At 51.4% G+C, this 17,863-nt stretch overlaps 1 protein-coding gene across 2 annotated transcripts in view; it reads right to left on the reverse strand.

The window, feature by feature from the left end:
• GPCPD1 (glycerophosphocholine phosphodiesterase 1) overlaps nucleotides 1-17,863 on the reverse strand; it is a 701,876-nt gene that overhangs the window by 79,208 nt on the left and 604,805 nt on the right. The window lies entirely within an intron of this gene.

A 17,863-nucleotide genomic window follows, 5' to 3' on the forward strand; every position in this document is an offset into this window, starting at 1 on the left:
TTGCAGTACCACATGGCGGTGGTGTTGTCCGTAAACACCTGCACTACTCCTCCCCGGAGGGAAGGAATGCTTTGAGTGCAAGACGAATCGCCCGGAGCTCCAGAAGGTTGATCTTAAGTTCAGACTCCGCCGGAGATCATAGGCCTACCTAGCGAGTCGGCGGTGTCCAGCCCTTATCTGATGGTGAATTTTGCTGCGTCTCGACTCTCAGCAACGGCACGGGTGAGCACAGCCTGGGCCTCCTCCGGGCACTGTGGCAGCACTTGCGCAGCCGTGTCCCACACAGTGTGCACGTACCGGCCCAATAGACATGCGGTGTTCACTGACTGCAGTCCTAACCTGGCAGACGAAAACCTCTTCAAGATAATCCAGCTTCTTGGATTTCCTATCTTGCGGTGCTGTAGGGAACGTGCTTCCTTTAGATGAGGCTTGGACTACCAAGCTCTCCGGGGTAGGGTGTTGGGAGACGAAAAGTATGTCGCCCGAGCCAGGCGTTGGGCAATGTTCCTATCCACAGGAACCCCTGTGTTCGGCTTGGACCACAAGTCCAAAAGGACATCAGTGAGGGCATCATTAAAAGGCAGCAAGGGCTCCGAAAAGGCTGCTGCTGGCTGAAGCACCTCAGTCAGGAGGTTAGTCCTGACCGCAATCATAGGAAGCTAGAGGCCCAAGGCCTCGGCCGCCCTACGCAACACCACGGCATATGAGGCTCCCTCCTCTGTAGCCACGATTAGGGGAGGAGAAAGCATACCAAGGTCTGGGGAGGTATCCAGACCACTGGCATCACCCAACTTCTCTGTCTAGTCCAGCTCCTAGAGCTGGTCTATCAAAGGGTCACCTGACCCCTCCCAGTCTTCCACGTCCTCCTCTGGCTGCCAGTCAGGGCGATAAGTAACGCCAGGGAAGAACACTGGGGCAAAAGTACCCTCTGGCGCCGGTCCCGGTGTCATTCGACATCAGTCTGGCTCAGTGTTCGAATCAGGGTGGAGGCCGGGGTCGACTTGGGCTGGGGACACAACCGGCATCGGAGGCGTCTGAGTCGTCGTCCTTCGAACAGTCGTCTGGGAAGGACTTGTGAGGTCGACCGGCGCCGATACGGATCCAGGCTGGATCCATGGGGGCCCTGCAGCACCGGAGCCGTCGGCAGGGAAGGCCTAGGACCCCCAGCAGAGTTTGCGGGGCCCGAAGGTGCGCCGGTGGAGTCGGGCTGCCCAAACATGGCATTGAGTGCTTTGAGTGCTTCGTCGAACGCACAAAGTTGGGCAGGGGTCACTCCAGCTCTCGGAAAGGGTGGGTAGCGCAAAGCCATCCCAGCAGGCTCGGATGGCGTCGGCCGACGGACAGGGTTAAGGCGAAGAGCAACAATACTTCTTTGCCTTCTTCTTGTTCTTCGACTTACCCAAGGAGTGCGAAGACCTAGATGACGAGTGGTGGCTCCGCGACCGGTCCCGCGACCTTTTGTCTCGACCGGGACTTCGATCGGCGCGGAGCCGACTCCCGGGCCTCTAAATACTTTCGGGACTGCTCCCGCAAAGACTTCGGGGCAATGGCCCGGCAGTCGGAACACGACTTTGGGTCGTAGTCACGCTCCAGGCACCAAAGGCACGCAAGGTGCGGATCCGTGACGGACATCAACTTGTGACAGGTGTCACAACGCTTGAAGCCCAGACAATGGGACATCCCTCGCGCACCAGGAGTCGGTTAGGACTCGAAAATTTGTCAATAAAAAGTCGAACAAGTTTAGTAAAAAATTTACTAAGGGGCAAGCTTCTCTCCGGATCTGCGCTGGCTGGCGCGAAAAAGAAATAACTGACGTCAGTGCGTCTAAGTAGATACCGCAACGTCATCCCAGATACCGACGACGAAGCAGAGTTGACCGACGCCACCCATTGATGTGCAGAGGTACTGCTAAGAAAAGATTTCTGTTTCCAGTCTGACGCCTGGGGGTAATTTTAAGGTAAGGAATCTATAACTACTAGTCTCTTTCAGATATGGGAGGATAATATTACTTACCCAGTAAGCATCTGTTCTTGGTAAAGCTGTAGATTCACATGCTTTGCATACTCCTGCCATCTAGTGTTGGGTCCAGATGAACCAGTTACTTACCTTCGGTAACGCATTTTCTGGTGGATACAGTATCTGCCTGTGGATTCCTCACCTTGTGAATATCCCCTGCGCCAGCATTCCACAGAACTTTTTTCCCCAGCTCTCTACGCCGACGTGGACGACATCATAATGCATCGGCTCCGCTCGCGACTCCGTATGACGTCACCGGAGCCATAAGAGAGCCACGTCGGCGTGATGACGTCAGTTCCACCCATTTTTTCCGTGCCCCCGAGGCGCACAGGTGGACCAACAACAGATTCAAAGTATACACAGTATACAATACACAATCAAATATACATAGTACATGAACAAAAGGAAAGCTAAATAAAACAAGCATTTCCTACCAATGTACCAGAAAGCATAACAACATCTCAAGCAAGACATCTTTTAAGGTATACAAAGGTGGACAACGGGGAGGCGGGTGGGCCAGTGAGGAATACACAGGCAGATACTGTATCCACCAGAAAAAGCGTTACCGAAGGCAAGTAACATTTTCTTCTGATAGATACATCTGCCAGTGGATTCCTCACCTTGTGAATAGATTCCCACAGCAGTCCCCACTCCCGGAGGAGGGTGTCCACCTTTCTATACCAGAAAGTCTTGCAAGACAGAGCGCGCAAAGTGGCCCTCCCTCCTCATCTCAGAGTCCAAGCAATAATGCTTTGTGAAAGTATGGAGGGAGGCCCAAGTCGCGGCTTTACAAATATCTGCCACAGGAACACCCCTGGCCAAAGCAGATGTAGACGATTTTGCTCTAGTTGAATGAGCCCTAATACCCTCAGGAGGAACCTTACCAACCAGGGCATAGCAGATCTTGATGGCAAGGATGATCCATCTCGATAAAGTGCGCTTGTGCACCGCTCTTCATTTAGAACGACCAACATAACCCACGAAGAGCTGATCGTCCAGACGAAAGTCCTTCGTTCTGTCCAAGTAAAAGCTCACAGCTCTCTTTGGGTCCAGGTGATTAAGTCTTTCCTCCTCTTTGGAGGGATAAGGAGGTGGATAAAAAACAGGGAGAGTAATAGACTGCCCCAAATGAAACGGAGTAACTACTTTAGGTAGGAAAGCAGCCCTGGTCCTGAGAACCATCCTTTCAGCATGTAATGTTAAAAAAGGGGGTTTAGAACTAAGAGCTTGAAGCTCACTCACCCTCCTTGCCGAGGTTATGGCTACAAGAAAGACCGTCTTAAAGGACAACAGCCTCAGAGGACAACTATGAAGAGGCTCAAACGGGGACCCCATCAGAAAAGTTAAGACAAGATTAAGGTCCCACTGTGGCATTACAAAAGGAGTAGGAGGAAACTTGTTTGTAAGGCCTTTGATAAACCTTAGTACAATCGGAGATTTAAATAATGACGGTTGATCAGGAAGACATAGAAAAGCCGATAAGGCCGAAAGATAGCCGTTGACCGTGGTCACAGCACAGCCCTGCTGAGACAAGGAAAGAGCAAACTGAGGCACATCAGAAAGATGGGCTTTTAAAGAGTCAATGGATCTCTCTCCACACCATTTAACAAACTTAGACCACCTATACGAGTAAATGGACTTGGTGGAGTGTCGCCTGGCCGATAAAATAACATCTACCACATCTGGCGGGAGAGAGAAAGAATACAGGTTGCCCCGTTCAATCTCCAGGCATGAAGGTGTAAGCTCTGGAGGAGGGGGTGTAGAACCTGCCCCGACTGCGAGAGGAGGTCTGCCCTCAGAGGGAGACGGAGCGGAGGGCACAAGAAGAGGTGGAGAAGATCTGTATACCACACCCTTCTTGGCCAATCCGGGGCGACCAATATAACTTGGGCCCGGTCTTGGCAAATCTTCCTCAGAACCCGAGGAATCAAGGGTATGGGAGGAAACGCGCAAAGGAGTTGCGAGCCCCAACTCAACTGAAACGATTCCCCAACGCCCCCTGCATCGGAAACTGCAGAATGACGGGCAGTGCGCGTTTTCGCGGGTGGCGAACAGGTCCACCCGAGGGATTCCCCACATCCGAAAGACATAACGAACCACCTCCGGATGGAGCCTCCACTCGTGGTCGACGGAGAACTGCCGACAGACTGTCCGCACATACGTTCAGCACCCCGGCCAGATTTGCCAACAGACAAATCTGATGGTCCTGAGCCCAGGACCAAAGACGCAGGGCCTCTCTGCAGAGACAATGCGATCCCACTCCTCCCTGCTTGTTGACATACCACATCGCGGTAGTGTAATCCGTCAGGACTTGAACAGACTGAGCACGAAGGGAAAGGAGGAAGGCCTTGAGTGCCAAACGAATCGCCCGCAATTCCAGAAGGTTGATGTGAAGCAACCTTTCCTCTGGAGACCAAAGTCCTTTGATCTCCAGATCCCCCAGATGCGCACCCCACCCTAAAGTGGATGCATCCGTTATCACTGTGGCCACCGATTGAGGTAGATGGAAGGGCTTTCCTTGGGACAGATTGCCCTCTACGCTCCACCAAGATAGATCCGCTGCAGCTCCTCTGGAGATCCTGATCGACTCCCTGAGATCTCCGCTGTGCTGATACCACTGCCTGCGGAGGCACCACTGGAGCGCCCTCATGTGCCAGCATGCATAGTTGACCAACAGAATGCAGGAGGCGAACAGACCAAGCAGGCGAAGGACTGTAGGAGGGTAGGGTCTGCTTTCTATGTTCACCCCCACTTTTTGCTTTTGCTTTACTGGTTTTCGACTTAGATGTGGCTGTGGGCCTGCTAATCAGACCCACAGCCCTGCTGTTCTCTCTCTAAATTGATACTATGTACTTTAGGTGCATAACCCATTTGGATAGGATCACCTTATTGGCCCCTGTACAGTGTACCCTAGGTACCCAGGGCATAGGTGTACCCTAGGCCTACCAGGGGCTGCAGCATGTATTATGCCACCCCTGGCCTGGCCTTCCATTGTGACACAACTGGCTGATCACTCAGCTGGGGCAAGGTGGTGTAATCACTCTTTGCTTAGGTGTAGTATTCCTATACCTAACTTAAATATAGACACATGTGTACCTATCAGCCACTCCTATGGCAGGCCTTAACAATCCTGGAGGCAGAGTGCTTGGTAACATGTGAGATGGTGCTCTAGCATGAGCTGAGCCTGTCTGCAGCTTTCGGAACCATGTCCTTATAGCTGTTCTATGATATAGCCTACCATATACTCTTAAAGTGCCTTATAATCGTAAACGGTTATGGTAACTATGGTTTGGCTTTATCAAAACATGTCGTGTAAGGTGTCTAACACTTTGGAATAATACCCCCATCCCATTTCTGGGGATGAGGATATTATCCCTCCCTTCTAGAGGGAGAAGACATGTTATAACCTACTTACCCGGTTAAAGTTAACCAGAGCCCCAGCATCACAAAATGGATGCTGCTGCCACAGACACGAGTCTGACCTCCTGCTGCTGGGAGTGATCCCGGCAAGGGAGGCTTGGACAATAGGTTTCCTGCCTTGGGAGGTGCGAGCACCACCCCAGACAGGCCTTAGTGTATTGGGGCAGGGAGGGATGAAAAGAATGAGACATGCCTGGGGCACACAAGGTGTCCCGTGCATAGTCCAGTTCAAACCGGTGCTGGGGCACTCCAGCCCCAGTCCTGGCGCGAAACTGGACAAAGGGAAGGGGGTGTAACCACCCCCCTCCCAGGTCCCACCCATAAGGCGTGACCTAGCAGGCAACCCAGCCCCCCAGATTAGTATAAGAGTGGTAGCTGGGCCCCAGGAGATTAGATTATCCTGAACCTGCAACTTGAACAGAAACTCTGGACCTTCGACATTCGATGAAAGAAGAAGACTGAAGAATCTCCCTTGTGGCCAAGGAGTGGCTACCCTGTGCAAACAGGCACCATCAAGAGACTACACTTTGCTTTGCTAAAGTTCTACGAGGGACCGACTGCAGAGCCCGACCAGAGCCTTGACTTCCAGACTTCTCCGACCCTGATCCATATCCACAGCCGAGCTGAGATCCGTGGAGGCGACGAGAGACGTGGGACCGGCTACCTGGGAAAAGTGGCGAGTATCTTCCAGCGCAGCTTCTGAGGCAACCTCGAAGTTGTGCACCGGGGATTGAGAAGCCCCAACCCCAAGCACCATCTGCACCGAAGATCAGCCCCCCCACACTCCACGAGTCCTGCGTGGGGCCCTTCTGCATTTTCCTGCTTGCCGCGTCTGTCCGGTTGCTTGCCCGTTGGCTAGTGGCCTTTGTGACGACGCACCCTGAAAACTTCACCGCTGGTTTGGCTCCTCCAGACTGGCTGCCGCTTCTTTGCAAAAGAGAAGCACCCCAGACCTTCCTGGTCTGCACCAGAAGCAAGTCCTCCGTTCTTCGTGGGTTCCGCTTGCCAAGGCTTGGTGAGTCCTAGTCCAACTTCGACGCCGCCGACAGCAAGAGCCTTCGTGGGACAGCTCGCCTCCTGGTCGTCCTCGACGTCTCCTGGTCCCCGTGGCTGCAGCGACAAGCTTCACCTTCACCTGCAATCTTCATGACATCGCCTGGTTCCACGTGGTCACTGGCTAGTGACCTTGACTCTGTCCCTTCTGCTTGCAGGTCTCCTCTCTTCTTGATCCCAGCCTTGGGATCCACCGGACACTCTTCACTGACTGCCTGTCAGCAACTTTCCTTCAGGCATCCATAGAAGTCCACGACGAAACTCGACGCAAGTTCACACCTATGCACCCGCAGCCCGTGGGCTAGGTAACTTGGGTACTTCGGTGCTCACAAGGGTAGTGACTATCCTAGGGTCTAGTTTCCGAGTCTCGACTCTCTAGCTGCTTCAGAAGTGTCCTTAAACTGTTAATTTCTAACTGCTAGTAATTCTATCGACTTTTACGCATTACGCGTGAGTGTTTCCACTCTGCACCTGAATCCCGTGGGCCTCCCACTTCCTACCTGTTGCTAGTGTAGTGTAGCCCCAGCGATTCCCTAGGCCTATCCTATTTCCATGACAGTGGTCCTTATACCACTTCTTTAGTATATGGTTTGCGTGGCCCCTAGGGCCTAACTGTATTACTTACCTGTGTGACTTAATGTATGCTTAAATAAGACTGTTGTACTTACCTCTAATCTCATAAAGAGTGCTGAGGGTTTGACTAGAATAAATACACTATTTTATATATATATCTGTTGTGGTGTCCTTTCATTTGGTATTCAAGGGATTATATATGGTATCACAGCTGGCTTCACATGCCATTCAGAGTTTAGCCTAAGACTGCTCTTGTCCATGCTACCACTAGGATAGCTGGTCTATAAGGTTGACTTTACAACCAATCACCATAAGGGTTGTTTGGACTGATATAAGGTGTACACTAGAACTAGTGACATCATACATCAGGCCAACTTCTCACAAGGACCTTCAGAACTTGAACAACCGCTCCATTGTGGAATAAAGGGACCATCTCCTGAATGTCGAGAATTCTTTGAGGTGGAGGAAATGCTCGACATACAGTAGTGTCCAGTACCGCCCCCATGAACAGGTTGCGTTGAGAGGGCACCAGGTGAGATTTGGGCACATTTATCGAAAAACCCAAGTCGAATAACAGCTGAGATGTTACCTGCAGATGATGCTGCACCATCTCTGTGGACTCTGTCTTCAGAAGCCAGTCGTCCAGGTAGGGGAAAACCGGAATCCCCGACCTCCTGAGATGGGCTGCCACCACTGCCATCACCTTCGTGAAGACTCTAGGTGCGGTAGTAAGACCAAACGGGAGGACCGCAAACTGGTAATGTTGCGACCCAACCGTAAAACGGAGATACTATATTGGGACAGGAAGTACGCGTCCTGCAAGTCGATCAACACCATCCAGTATCCTTGCTGCAACGCTTGAAGAACCTGCGCAAGGGTCAGCATCTTGAATTTCTCCTGTTTCAGGTAAAAGTTCAAGACTCTGAGGTCCAGTATCGGACGCAATCTGCTGTCCTTCTTGGGAATCAGGAAATACCGGGAGTAGCATCCCTGACCCCTTTCCTGCTCTGGAACCACCTCTATCGCACCCTTTTGAAGCAAAGCTAGCACCTCCTTCTGCAGAAGAAGTAGATGGTCCTCTGAGCAGTAACCCTGGCAAGGAGGGCAAGGGGGAGGAAACTCCCGAAAGGGAAGGGCGTACCCAGTCTCCATGAGGTTTAAAACCCAAAGGTCGGTTGTAAAAGACTTCCAACCTCGCAGAAAGTGGGACACCCGACCCCCCACAGGTCTTACATGATCCAGGATGGGGGATCTAGGGCTGCTTCCCTGAAGCTTCATTGGGAGCAGAGGAGGCAGAAGATGAAGAGGGGTTGCGGCCAGAACCTCTCTGACCTCTTTGTCTCTCTATAGGACCTGTAGAGGGGATTCTGCTGTTGCTGCTGAGGCTGCCGGAAGGAGCGAAATGAAGACCTCCCAAAACCTCTGAATTTCTGAAGCCCAAATCCTTTAACAGGAGCCTGCAGACCTAAAGATTTCGCCGTCACCCTGCTCTCTTTAAATCTCTGCAAGGCGGAATCAGCCTTTTCACCAAAAAGTCTCTGTCCGTCAAAAGGCAAATCCACCAATGTGGCCTGAACGTCCGTGGAGAAGCCAGACGAACGCAGCCACGCTTGCCTCCTAGTGGCTATAGATGACCCCATTATCCTTGCCACCGAATCAGCCGTATCAAGCACCGACTGAATCACCTGCCTTGCAGCAGCCTGAGTGTCCGTGACCACTTCCATAAAGGACGCCTTATCACCTTCTGGCAACTTAGGGGCTAAAGATTTCATAGAGTCCGTAAGAGCATGAACATAGCGCCCTAGCAAGCAGGTGGCATTAGTGGACTTAAGCGCCATGCTCCCAGAAGAAACGGTCTTTTTAGCCGCCTAATCCGCCTTCTTAGACTCCCTATCCGCAGGAGTCTGAGGAAAAGCTCCTGAAGCATGCTTCGAGCATGAAGCCTGTACCACCAGACTTTCTGGAGAAGGGTGGGAAGTTAGAAAACCTGGATCCCCAGGTGCCACCCTATATCTTCTCGCCACCTGCCTGGAGACTGCCGGCGAAGAGTGGCTTACGCCAGACGTCCATAACTGGCTCCAAAATAGTCTCATTAAAAGGCAGCAAAGGCTCACTGGTCGAGGTAGGCGAATGTAACACCTCCGTCAGAAGGTTAGGTTTATACTCCGCAGAGGGCAGCTGCAAGTCCGCAACTCTGCGGCCTTCTTTATAACAAGATGGTAAGGAGCCAGATCCTGCGGTGGAGAGGACCTAGAGGAAGAATGCTCCCACTCCGGAGTCGTATCAAGGCCACTAGCCTCTTGAATCCCTTCAAATTCGTCGGAAGATGTATCCACCTCACCTTCTTCCACCTCAACTCTATAACGCTCCTCTTCCAAGACCCTCTGGGCCTCTCTCCTTGAACGGATCCGAGGAGCCGGCGTCAGCGTACGCGGAGTCGGTGGAACCGAACGTGGAGCCGGAGGTGTCGGGGTCGGCGGCGCCAGAGTCGGAGGCGCCGGACGCGGAGCCGAAGGAGTCGGCAACGGCGTCGAGGAAGGTTCCAAAGAAGGTCGATCCAATCGAAGCCGAGATGGATCCCCAGACGGCGCCGGAAACTGCCACGAAGGAGCCATCGGCAGAAAGGGCATAAACGGGGGCCTGAGCAAAATGCTGCGGCACTCCCTGAGTGTATGCCATAGGACCCACGGGACCAGTAGGTGCGCCGAATGGGAAGGCAGCCCGTTGGAAAATCCCATACATCGCATTTAAAAAAATGCATCGAATCCGCACCCGGAGTCGGGAACTGCGGATAAGGGAATAATCCCGGATCCGGCTGAGGAGTACCTGGTACCGGAGCCACGGTGTCCTCAACAGGCGCTGCAGGATCATCCGGCTCTGGAGAAGGCTCTTTTTCCTGTTCTTGCTCGGCCTCAGAAGCCGAAGACTCCACTGGAACCGGTGACCGCGCCGGTGACTGCGCCCGGGACCGCTTCGGCGAAGTAGATCCCTCTGGAGACTTAGATGGAGAAGGAGACACATCCTTACTTGAACGTCTAGGCAAAGTCGATCTCGACGCCTTGCTCTTCGAAGACCGGCGCCGAGTGGAATGCTTCCTCCTCTTATGATGTTTCTTTGACTTCGAAGAATGCGAAGTCGACGACTCCGGTCTCGATCTCTCCTTCTTCCTACCTCTCTTCTTCTTAGCCTTGGCCATGAAGTGCTTCACCTCCCTTTCTTTCAAGGCCTTGGGATTCATCCTTCTGCAGCTGGAACAATCTTCCACGTCGTGGTCAGAAGAAAGACACCACAATCAATCTTTATGGGGTTCTGTCATTGACATGTGGCCCCCACATTCCCTACAAGGTTTAAAACCCGACTTCCTAGTCGAAGACATGACAATTTTCTCCAACAGTAACACACTACACGACTACAAAGTAGCAGGAGAGTGCTGGAAAACCGTTGCGCGTCGACGCCGCGGAAAAAAGGGAACTGACGTCATCACGCCGACGTGGCTCTCTTATAGCTCCGGTGACATCATACGGAGTCGCGAGCGGAGCCGATGCATTATGACGTTGTCGGCGTAGAGAACTGGGGAAAAAAGTTCAGTGGAATGCTGGCGCAGGGGATATTCACAAGGTGAGGAATCCACTGGCAGGTGTATCCATCAGAAATTTGCAAGTTGTTTTTCTTTGAAGAAGTCTTTCAGTCACAAGGTAAGGTGACTCCTCCTTTCGGTGAGAGTGCGCATGGGCATCAACTCCATTGTTAGTTTGTTTTTCAGCAAAGGGTGAGAATGGAGTTAGTAAAGGTAGAATTGCAATGTCTGATTTTGAAATGGGATTGCATTTGTGCGGTGGTGAAAAAGGAACAAAGCTGTTTTGTCTTACGAAAATCTTTTTTTCTTTCCACATAATATAGTAGAGCTCTTCGGACATCTAGTGTGTGTCTAGTTTGTGTAGAGCTCGTTATGCTACAGAATCAGGTTGAGGAAAGAAAACGGATAACTCAAATGATTGATTGATGCGAAAAGCAGAAACCATTTTAGGAAGAAATTTGGGATTGGTTCGAAGAACCACTTTTTCTTTGTGAAGTTGAAAGAAAGGCTCTTATATAGTTAGTTCCCCGAGTTCCCCAACTCTCCTTAAGGAAGTGATTGCAATAAGAAAAGCAACCTTCCATGAGAGAAAAATTGTAGTTGACACTTGTGCATTGGTTCAAAAGGTGGACCCATTAGGCTCGTAAGGACTATGTTCAAGTTCCATACTGGTGCAGGAGGAGCTCTTGGTGGTATTTCTCTTTTTAGTCCTTCCATAAAGGCTTGAATCACTGGTACTCTGAATAAAGATAAGTGTTGTCTGTTTTGTAAGTATGCAGCTACTGCTGCTAAATGCAATCAAATGGATGTGTAAGCTAATCCAGATTGCTGTAAGTGTAAGAGATAACAGTTGATGTTTTGCACTGAAGCATCAAGGGGATTGATATTGTTACAGTATATAACAAATTGTTTCCACTTTGCTGCAGAACATGCCCTAGTAGTAGGTTTCCTATTTTTTTTTTGTTTTGTTTCAAAGACCTTTATTACAGCAATCCACAGCAGTACAGCATCGCGCCTACAACCACACGGGCCGGCTAAGGTTTCTACTACCCCCTTCGACCACCACTGATATACACAGCCATATGACCGACAACCCGGAGGTCCGGAGGCGATGTCCTGCAACATATCATGTATACTATCTCTGCTTGCTGTTCATCAGTCCAAGGTCCATGAAGTTATTTTAGAGTCCCTATAATGCCCCCGCCCTGTATAATAACAACGAAAAAACAATCTTGGGGTATTAGTATCCAAAAGTCTGATGCTAAGCAGAAGGTCATGGTTGCAGTAGTTCCATTAGACGTCCATCTGCAGCCACCAACAGACCGAGTTCTCCAGCCTGATGGGCCATAAGCCCGGGAGTAGCTCCCACCACAGAAGCCTCGAGAATAAGCAGCAATAATGGGTTACATACCAATAGGGTATTCCACAATCCTTGCAGCACAGACCACGCCTCCCACCCCAGTGGTCCATCCAAGACGTCCCAGCCGGTGACACTCTTACCAGGACCTCTCACCTCCACAAAATCCACAGCAGCCCCCGCACTGTACATACCAGCCATCAAACCCCAAATCATCACCAGATCCACCAAAGCTAAAATGCATCCCTCATGTGGGACCACTCAGCAATGTGCTCCACTCAACCCCAAACCGACACATCAAACATAGCAGATCCCAAGCCAACTGCCACTAACTTCGTGCTGTATGTGCAGGACTAGTCCCCGCTGCCTCCAGGTTTCCAGCTCCATCTGACCTGGCATTAGCTACCAAGTATGCCCTGAACGGATCCCATGTGTCTCTGGCCATACTACTCAATGGCTGTGTGTCTGCGTATATTGTGTTTTGTTCTTGACAATATAGTAAATCATCTAACCACTCCTTAAATTTCGGCGCGCGGCCTCTCCCCCACCGACAAGCAACCCTTTGTTTCGCCAGTAATAGTGCAATGTTACCAAATTCCGATGCACCTTGGGTATCTGCATAGTATATCCAAGTAGCATCATTAGCGGGTCTCGGTCAACCGTATCACCCAACATAGCCTGAAGTGCTGTGTGGACCTGCGTCCAATACTCAGACGCCCGTGGACATAGCCACGCCAAGTGCAAAAAACCGGCCCCCTCCGAGTGGCAACGTTCACATCTGTCATTGTCCGACATACGAAACCGCAGCCGCCTCACAGGCGTGCAGTACAGTCTTTGCAAGAACTTATAATGGATGATCCGTAATCTGCAACTGGCCGAGATCTGTGAAGTTAGCTCACAACAATACGCCCACTGCGCCTCAGTTATGTCCCTGCCTATATCTTCGCTCCACTGCCTTAACGCTCTACACTCTCCACTTCCACTTTGCACTCGGATACTCCGATATAGGTGCGAGACCAAATGCCTACCATCCGAGGAAGTAAGCAAAACCTGCAAAGGCAATACTATGTCCGGAAATTGCGGTATGATAGCCCTAAGCCCCTGTCGCAGCCGGATATAATAAAAAATGTCAAGCGGTGTAGTCGGATAGCCCTGAAACCATTGTTCTTCGTTTTGGACTGACCATTCAGAAATAAATCGCCCCAGTATCGTATCTTCAACTTAGCGCACATCCCCCGAAACCCCCCTTCCTGCAGCAAGGACAGACTCGGGTGGTAAACCAACGGCAAAGTCGGCGCATATAAAAACTGAAGCGCGACCCTGCGCAGAATCCGTTGCCACGCATCTATCGTGCATGTCACCGTAGTAGCCGGTGTATCAATCGCGCTCACCGGGCCCTGAAGCACGCCCCTCAACGGCAGAGGCCGAACTATCCAGTCCTCCACAGCCAGCTGCGGCATGAATGGCGTAGGTGCGAACCAATAGAAAGCAAACTGAGCCTGAGAACTCAGGTAATAGGACAGAAAATCAGGGACATCAAATCCCCCAACAGCGTACGGCTGGGTAACAATCGACCACGCTAATCTAGGTTGCTTCCCAGCCCAGAACAATCTAATCCGCTCTGAACGTAGCGTCCAGAAGAAAAACGCCCCCGGATAATACGGGACGTTCTGGAACAAATATAAAAACCGGGGCAATACCACCATTTTAATCAGGGAGGCTCTACCAGCCATGGTAAAAGGCAAAGAAATCCACCTCGTCACATCCTCCGACAGTTTAGTGATGGCAGTACCATAATTCAAGCGCAGCGTCTCCTCCTTAAGCTGTGAGATCCGAATCCCCAGATAACGAAGATCCGAATCACACCATTCAATCGGAAAGTCTAAGGCAAAGCAGGCCACCGCGGGGGTCAGGGGAAAAAACTGCGACTTCCTCCAATTGATATGTATACCAGACAATCGTCCGAACACCAATAATTCTCTGAGCAACGGATTGAGGTTAAGTTGCGGATTCACCACATATAGTGTTAAATCATCCGCATAAAGTGACACATCAAATTGACGATGGACACATTTAAAAGCGCTGTTCTTGTGCAGCTGTCGGATACGGCAGGCTAAGGGTTCAATCGCTATCGCGAACAGTAATGGGGACAATGGGCAACCCTGTCTGGTGCCTCTGGTTAATGAAATAGGGTCCGACATCTCACCATTGATGAGTACTCTCGCCTTTGGTTCAGTGTAAAGCAGCTTCACCCATGCCACAAGTATCTTCGGGAACCCCATCCTATACAAAATAGCGAACAAATAATTCCACTCAACCGAATCAAATGCCTTGGTGGCGTCAAGAAATATAGCCGCCACCGGCAGTTCGGGCGCTATGTTAAGGATCAATGAAAATAGGGTTCTCAGATTATTGGCCGTAGACCTCCCCGGAACAAATCCGGACTGGTTCGGAAGAGCTATCCTGGACATGAGTAGAGAAAGCCGAGTGGCCAGGACCTTCGCCAATATCTTAACGTCACAATTTAGCAAAGAGAGCGGTCTATACGCATCGCAATCCGTAGGGTCCTTGCCCGGCTTCAACGAAGAGGTAATCACCACCTCCCTCATCGACCTCGGCAGAATTCCCACCTCCAGAGACTCCTCATAGACCTCTTTGAGCACTGGGGCCATAATATCAATATAACACTTATAAAATTCCGCCGGCAGCCCATCCAGGCCCGTCACCTTACCATTATTAAGGGACATAATTGCTTCTCTGATTTCATCCAGTTCGAACGGGGCTCCAAGAAACTGCCTGTGGTCATCACTCAACCAACACAGCGCCACATCATCCAGAAACCCTCCAAAATCAACCTCCCCAGCGTTATGCGCAGCGTATAATTGCTGATAATGTGCAGTGAATAGGCCCAAAATACTTTTCGTATCCTGATGTGTTACATCTTCCGATGTGTGGATTTCCAATATGTGGTTAGTACAACGCGGATGTCGAGTAATCTCTGCTAATGCGCGCCCCGGTCTCTCACCCTCACAATATCTGCGAGCCTGCCAGTATTTACCTCTGAATTTAGCCTCCCGATCCACCTCCTTTTCATATTGCGTAAGCCGCTCTCTAAATTCCTCATGACTCGGACCGATCAGGTCCTGTGCCATCCTAGTCTCCAGTTCCTTAAGTTCCGTCTCTAATTTCCGAAGCGCCCCGCGTATGTCCCTCAGTACCCCGAAGCTCTTTGGAATGTAGTATCCCCGGACCGTCACCTTAAACGCTTCCCAGATGGTCTCAACACTAGCAACCGAACCCTTGTTGCGGGGGAAAAACTCCGCAATTTTCCCAGCTCTGTTTTAAACAGTGGATCCAACAGGGCCGTGGGTTGCATACGCCAAGGTGGGGCAGCCCTCCCATAGCCCAGGACCGCCACCAGAACCGGACAATGATCCGAATATGACCGCGGCAGATGCCTTACTCGACCCAAGTCCGATAATAACCCACGAGACAGAAAACAATAATCAAGTCTGGCCCATGTGTTCGCATACGTTGTAAAATGCGTACCCTCCCGAAGCCCAGCATGCAGGAACCTCCAACTATCTATCAACCCTCCTTCCTCCAGAATACCCGCTAGAGCCTCCCGCGCATTTTTATTGTACTGGGGACCGCCATCAGACCTGTCCAGTTCCGGGGCCAGGGCAACATTGAAGTCCCCACCCCATATGATATGCATGGAGCCAGCGATCAGTATCTTTCCCCACAGCTGCGTAAAAAAGGCGGGCGAATCCACGTTAGGACCGTAACAATTGACTATCGTGACTGTGTCAGTGCCAAGCCTGCCCCACAACACAACAAACCTGCCCTCGGAGTCGGTATGCTCCCCCAGTTTTACAAAGGGCACCGTCTTTTTGATCAGAATCGCAGTCCCCCTGGCATACCCTGAATACGAGGAGAAACTCCTTACCGCCGCCCATTTACTGGCCAAGGCATAGGTTGGTCGGGGGCGAAGGTGCGTTTCCTGCAATAATGCAATTTGTACCTGACACTGCTCTTAATAGGCCATCACCCGTCTACATTTTCTAGCGTCATTTAAACCTCGGACATTCCATGATAAGACTGACTTTCGCCATCCGTACCATATTAGCCATCAATCCTCAACTCCCCGCATTCCGATGAACCACCCGCCAGGCAGCAATGCCCATGTACCATGAACCCGTGTGTCTAGCAATAGAAACCACAACAACCTCAGCAGTGGACCCACTCAAAGAATCAAAGCAGCATTCCAATAAGCTTCTGCCATCTCCCTCCTCTGTGGACAAAAAAACCCCTACCAGTCCCAAATCCCCCACCCCCATAACCAAACTCCAACCACCCAACCCCGCAACAACCCCCAGAAATCCTCCCCCCTCCCACTGAAGCAAACCCCAACCTGCCAGCCATGTTCCCTCCCCGTCCCCCCCACAGTCGCCCCAAAAACAAGGGCTAGTCACGTTCCCATATCCCAACAAAATTCTAGGGTAATTCCCTTTGGGGGTCATATCTAGGTGGCACCACTAATTCCCCCTCATCCGTGCCAAACCACAATGGACTTGTAGTCTGACTTGACCCAGAGGGGTGTCCGGCGCTATATTGATAGGCAACTGGGGCACCCCATCAGCACCCAGCACTGACCATAGGCGAGAGAAAAAAAACACACCCCGTATATCCAGTGAACTTGCAAATGATTTGGGGTTATCAACATTCCCATCCAAGCCCCCCAGCTCCCACAATACGGAATAGACAAGCAAAATACGGAGTACAACGCTATGGAGGACTCGGATGAGGTCCCCAATCTCGTCTCTCATGCAAAGTACTCATTTATCCCCCTGGTACAGTATACGAACAATGTTCACCCCACTCACTGGTCACCATCCGCCATCTCCTCATTTGGCGCGTTCATCTCGTCGTCCGCCCCAGCCGCAGTCCCGTGAGCACGCTTTAAGTGTTTGAGAAACTCCTCCACCTGCTGAGGGTTCGTAAAAAAAAATTGTCGTCCCTGGTACGTGACCCGCAGCCTAGCCGGGTAGAGTAAAGCGTAGTCCAGTTGCAAGTTCCGCAGTTTGGCCTTCACAGCTTGAAATTTCCTGCGCTCCTCTTGGACCATAGGAGTGAAATCCGGGTATAAAGTAAAGGCATTTCCATCGTAAGACAGAGCGCGCGTGCTGCGCGCTGCCTTCAGGGCCGCGTCGCGGTCCCAATAATTCAGCAGCCGGGCAATGATGGGCCTAGGGGTCGCACCCGGCTTCGGTCGAGGGCCCAGGACACGATGCGCCCGTTCCACTATAAATTGGGAGGAAAAAAATGTCAGGACCAATCGCCTCCAGCAACATCTTTTCTACGTACTCCTCCATTTTGCCCACATTTGTCGTCTCCGGAATCCCTACTATGCGTACGTTATTGCGCCTACTTCTTGCCTCCAAAGCCTCGTTCTTGGCCGCGATACCTCGCAGAAGGTTATCCATCCTGGAGAGCTGCGAAGTGTGCTGTGTCATCGTGTCCTCCGAATCCGATATCCGCTGCTCGGCTCCCTTCAGGCGTTCCTCATGAGCATCCAATTTGTGCACCACCGCATCCATATGTGACGACATCCGATCTACTTTGTCAGCAATCGTCGCAAACCCTTGGCGCATCTCATGTAGCACATCCTGCAGGTTAGCCGCCGCTTCCGGTGAATCCCCCGTAGCTCCACTCGCCCCATCCGGGCCGTGAATCACCTCCACAGCTTTGGTTGCCTTCTTGCTGGACTCAAACGTGAGCTTGGGCTGTCTCGCGTCCGTTCTGCCCATGTTGAACGGTAGTCCGTACAGTATAGCGCACCGGGACAAGGGGTCCTCCGAAATGCC

Source organism: Triturus cristatus, chromosome 6 (assembly GCF_964204655.1).
Source record: "Triturus cristatus chromosome 6, aTriCri1.1, whole genome shotgun sequence".
Lineage (NCBI taxonomy): Eukaryota > Metazoa > Chordata > Amphibia > Caudata > Salamandridae > Triturus > Triturus cristatus.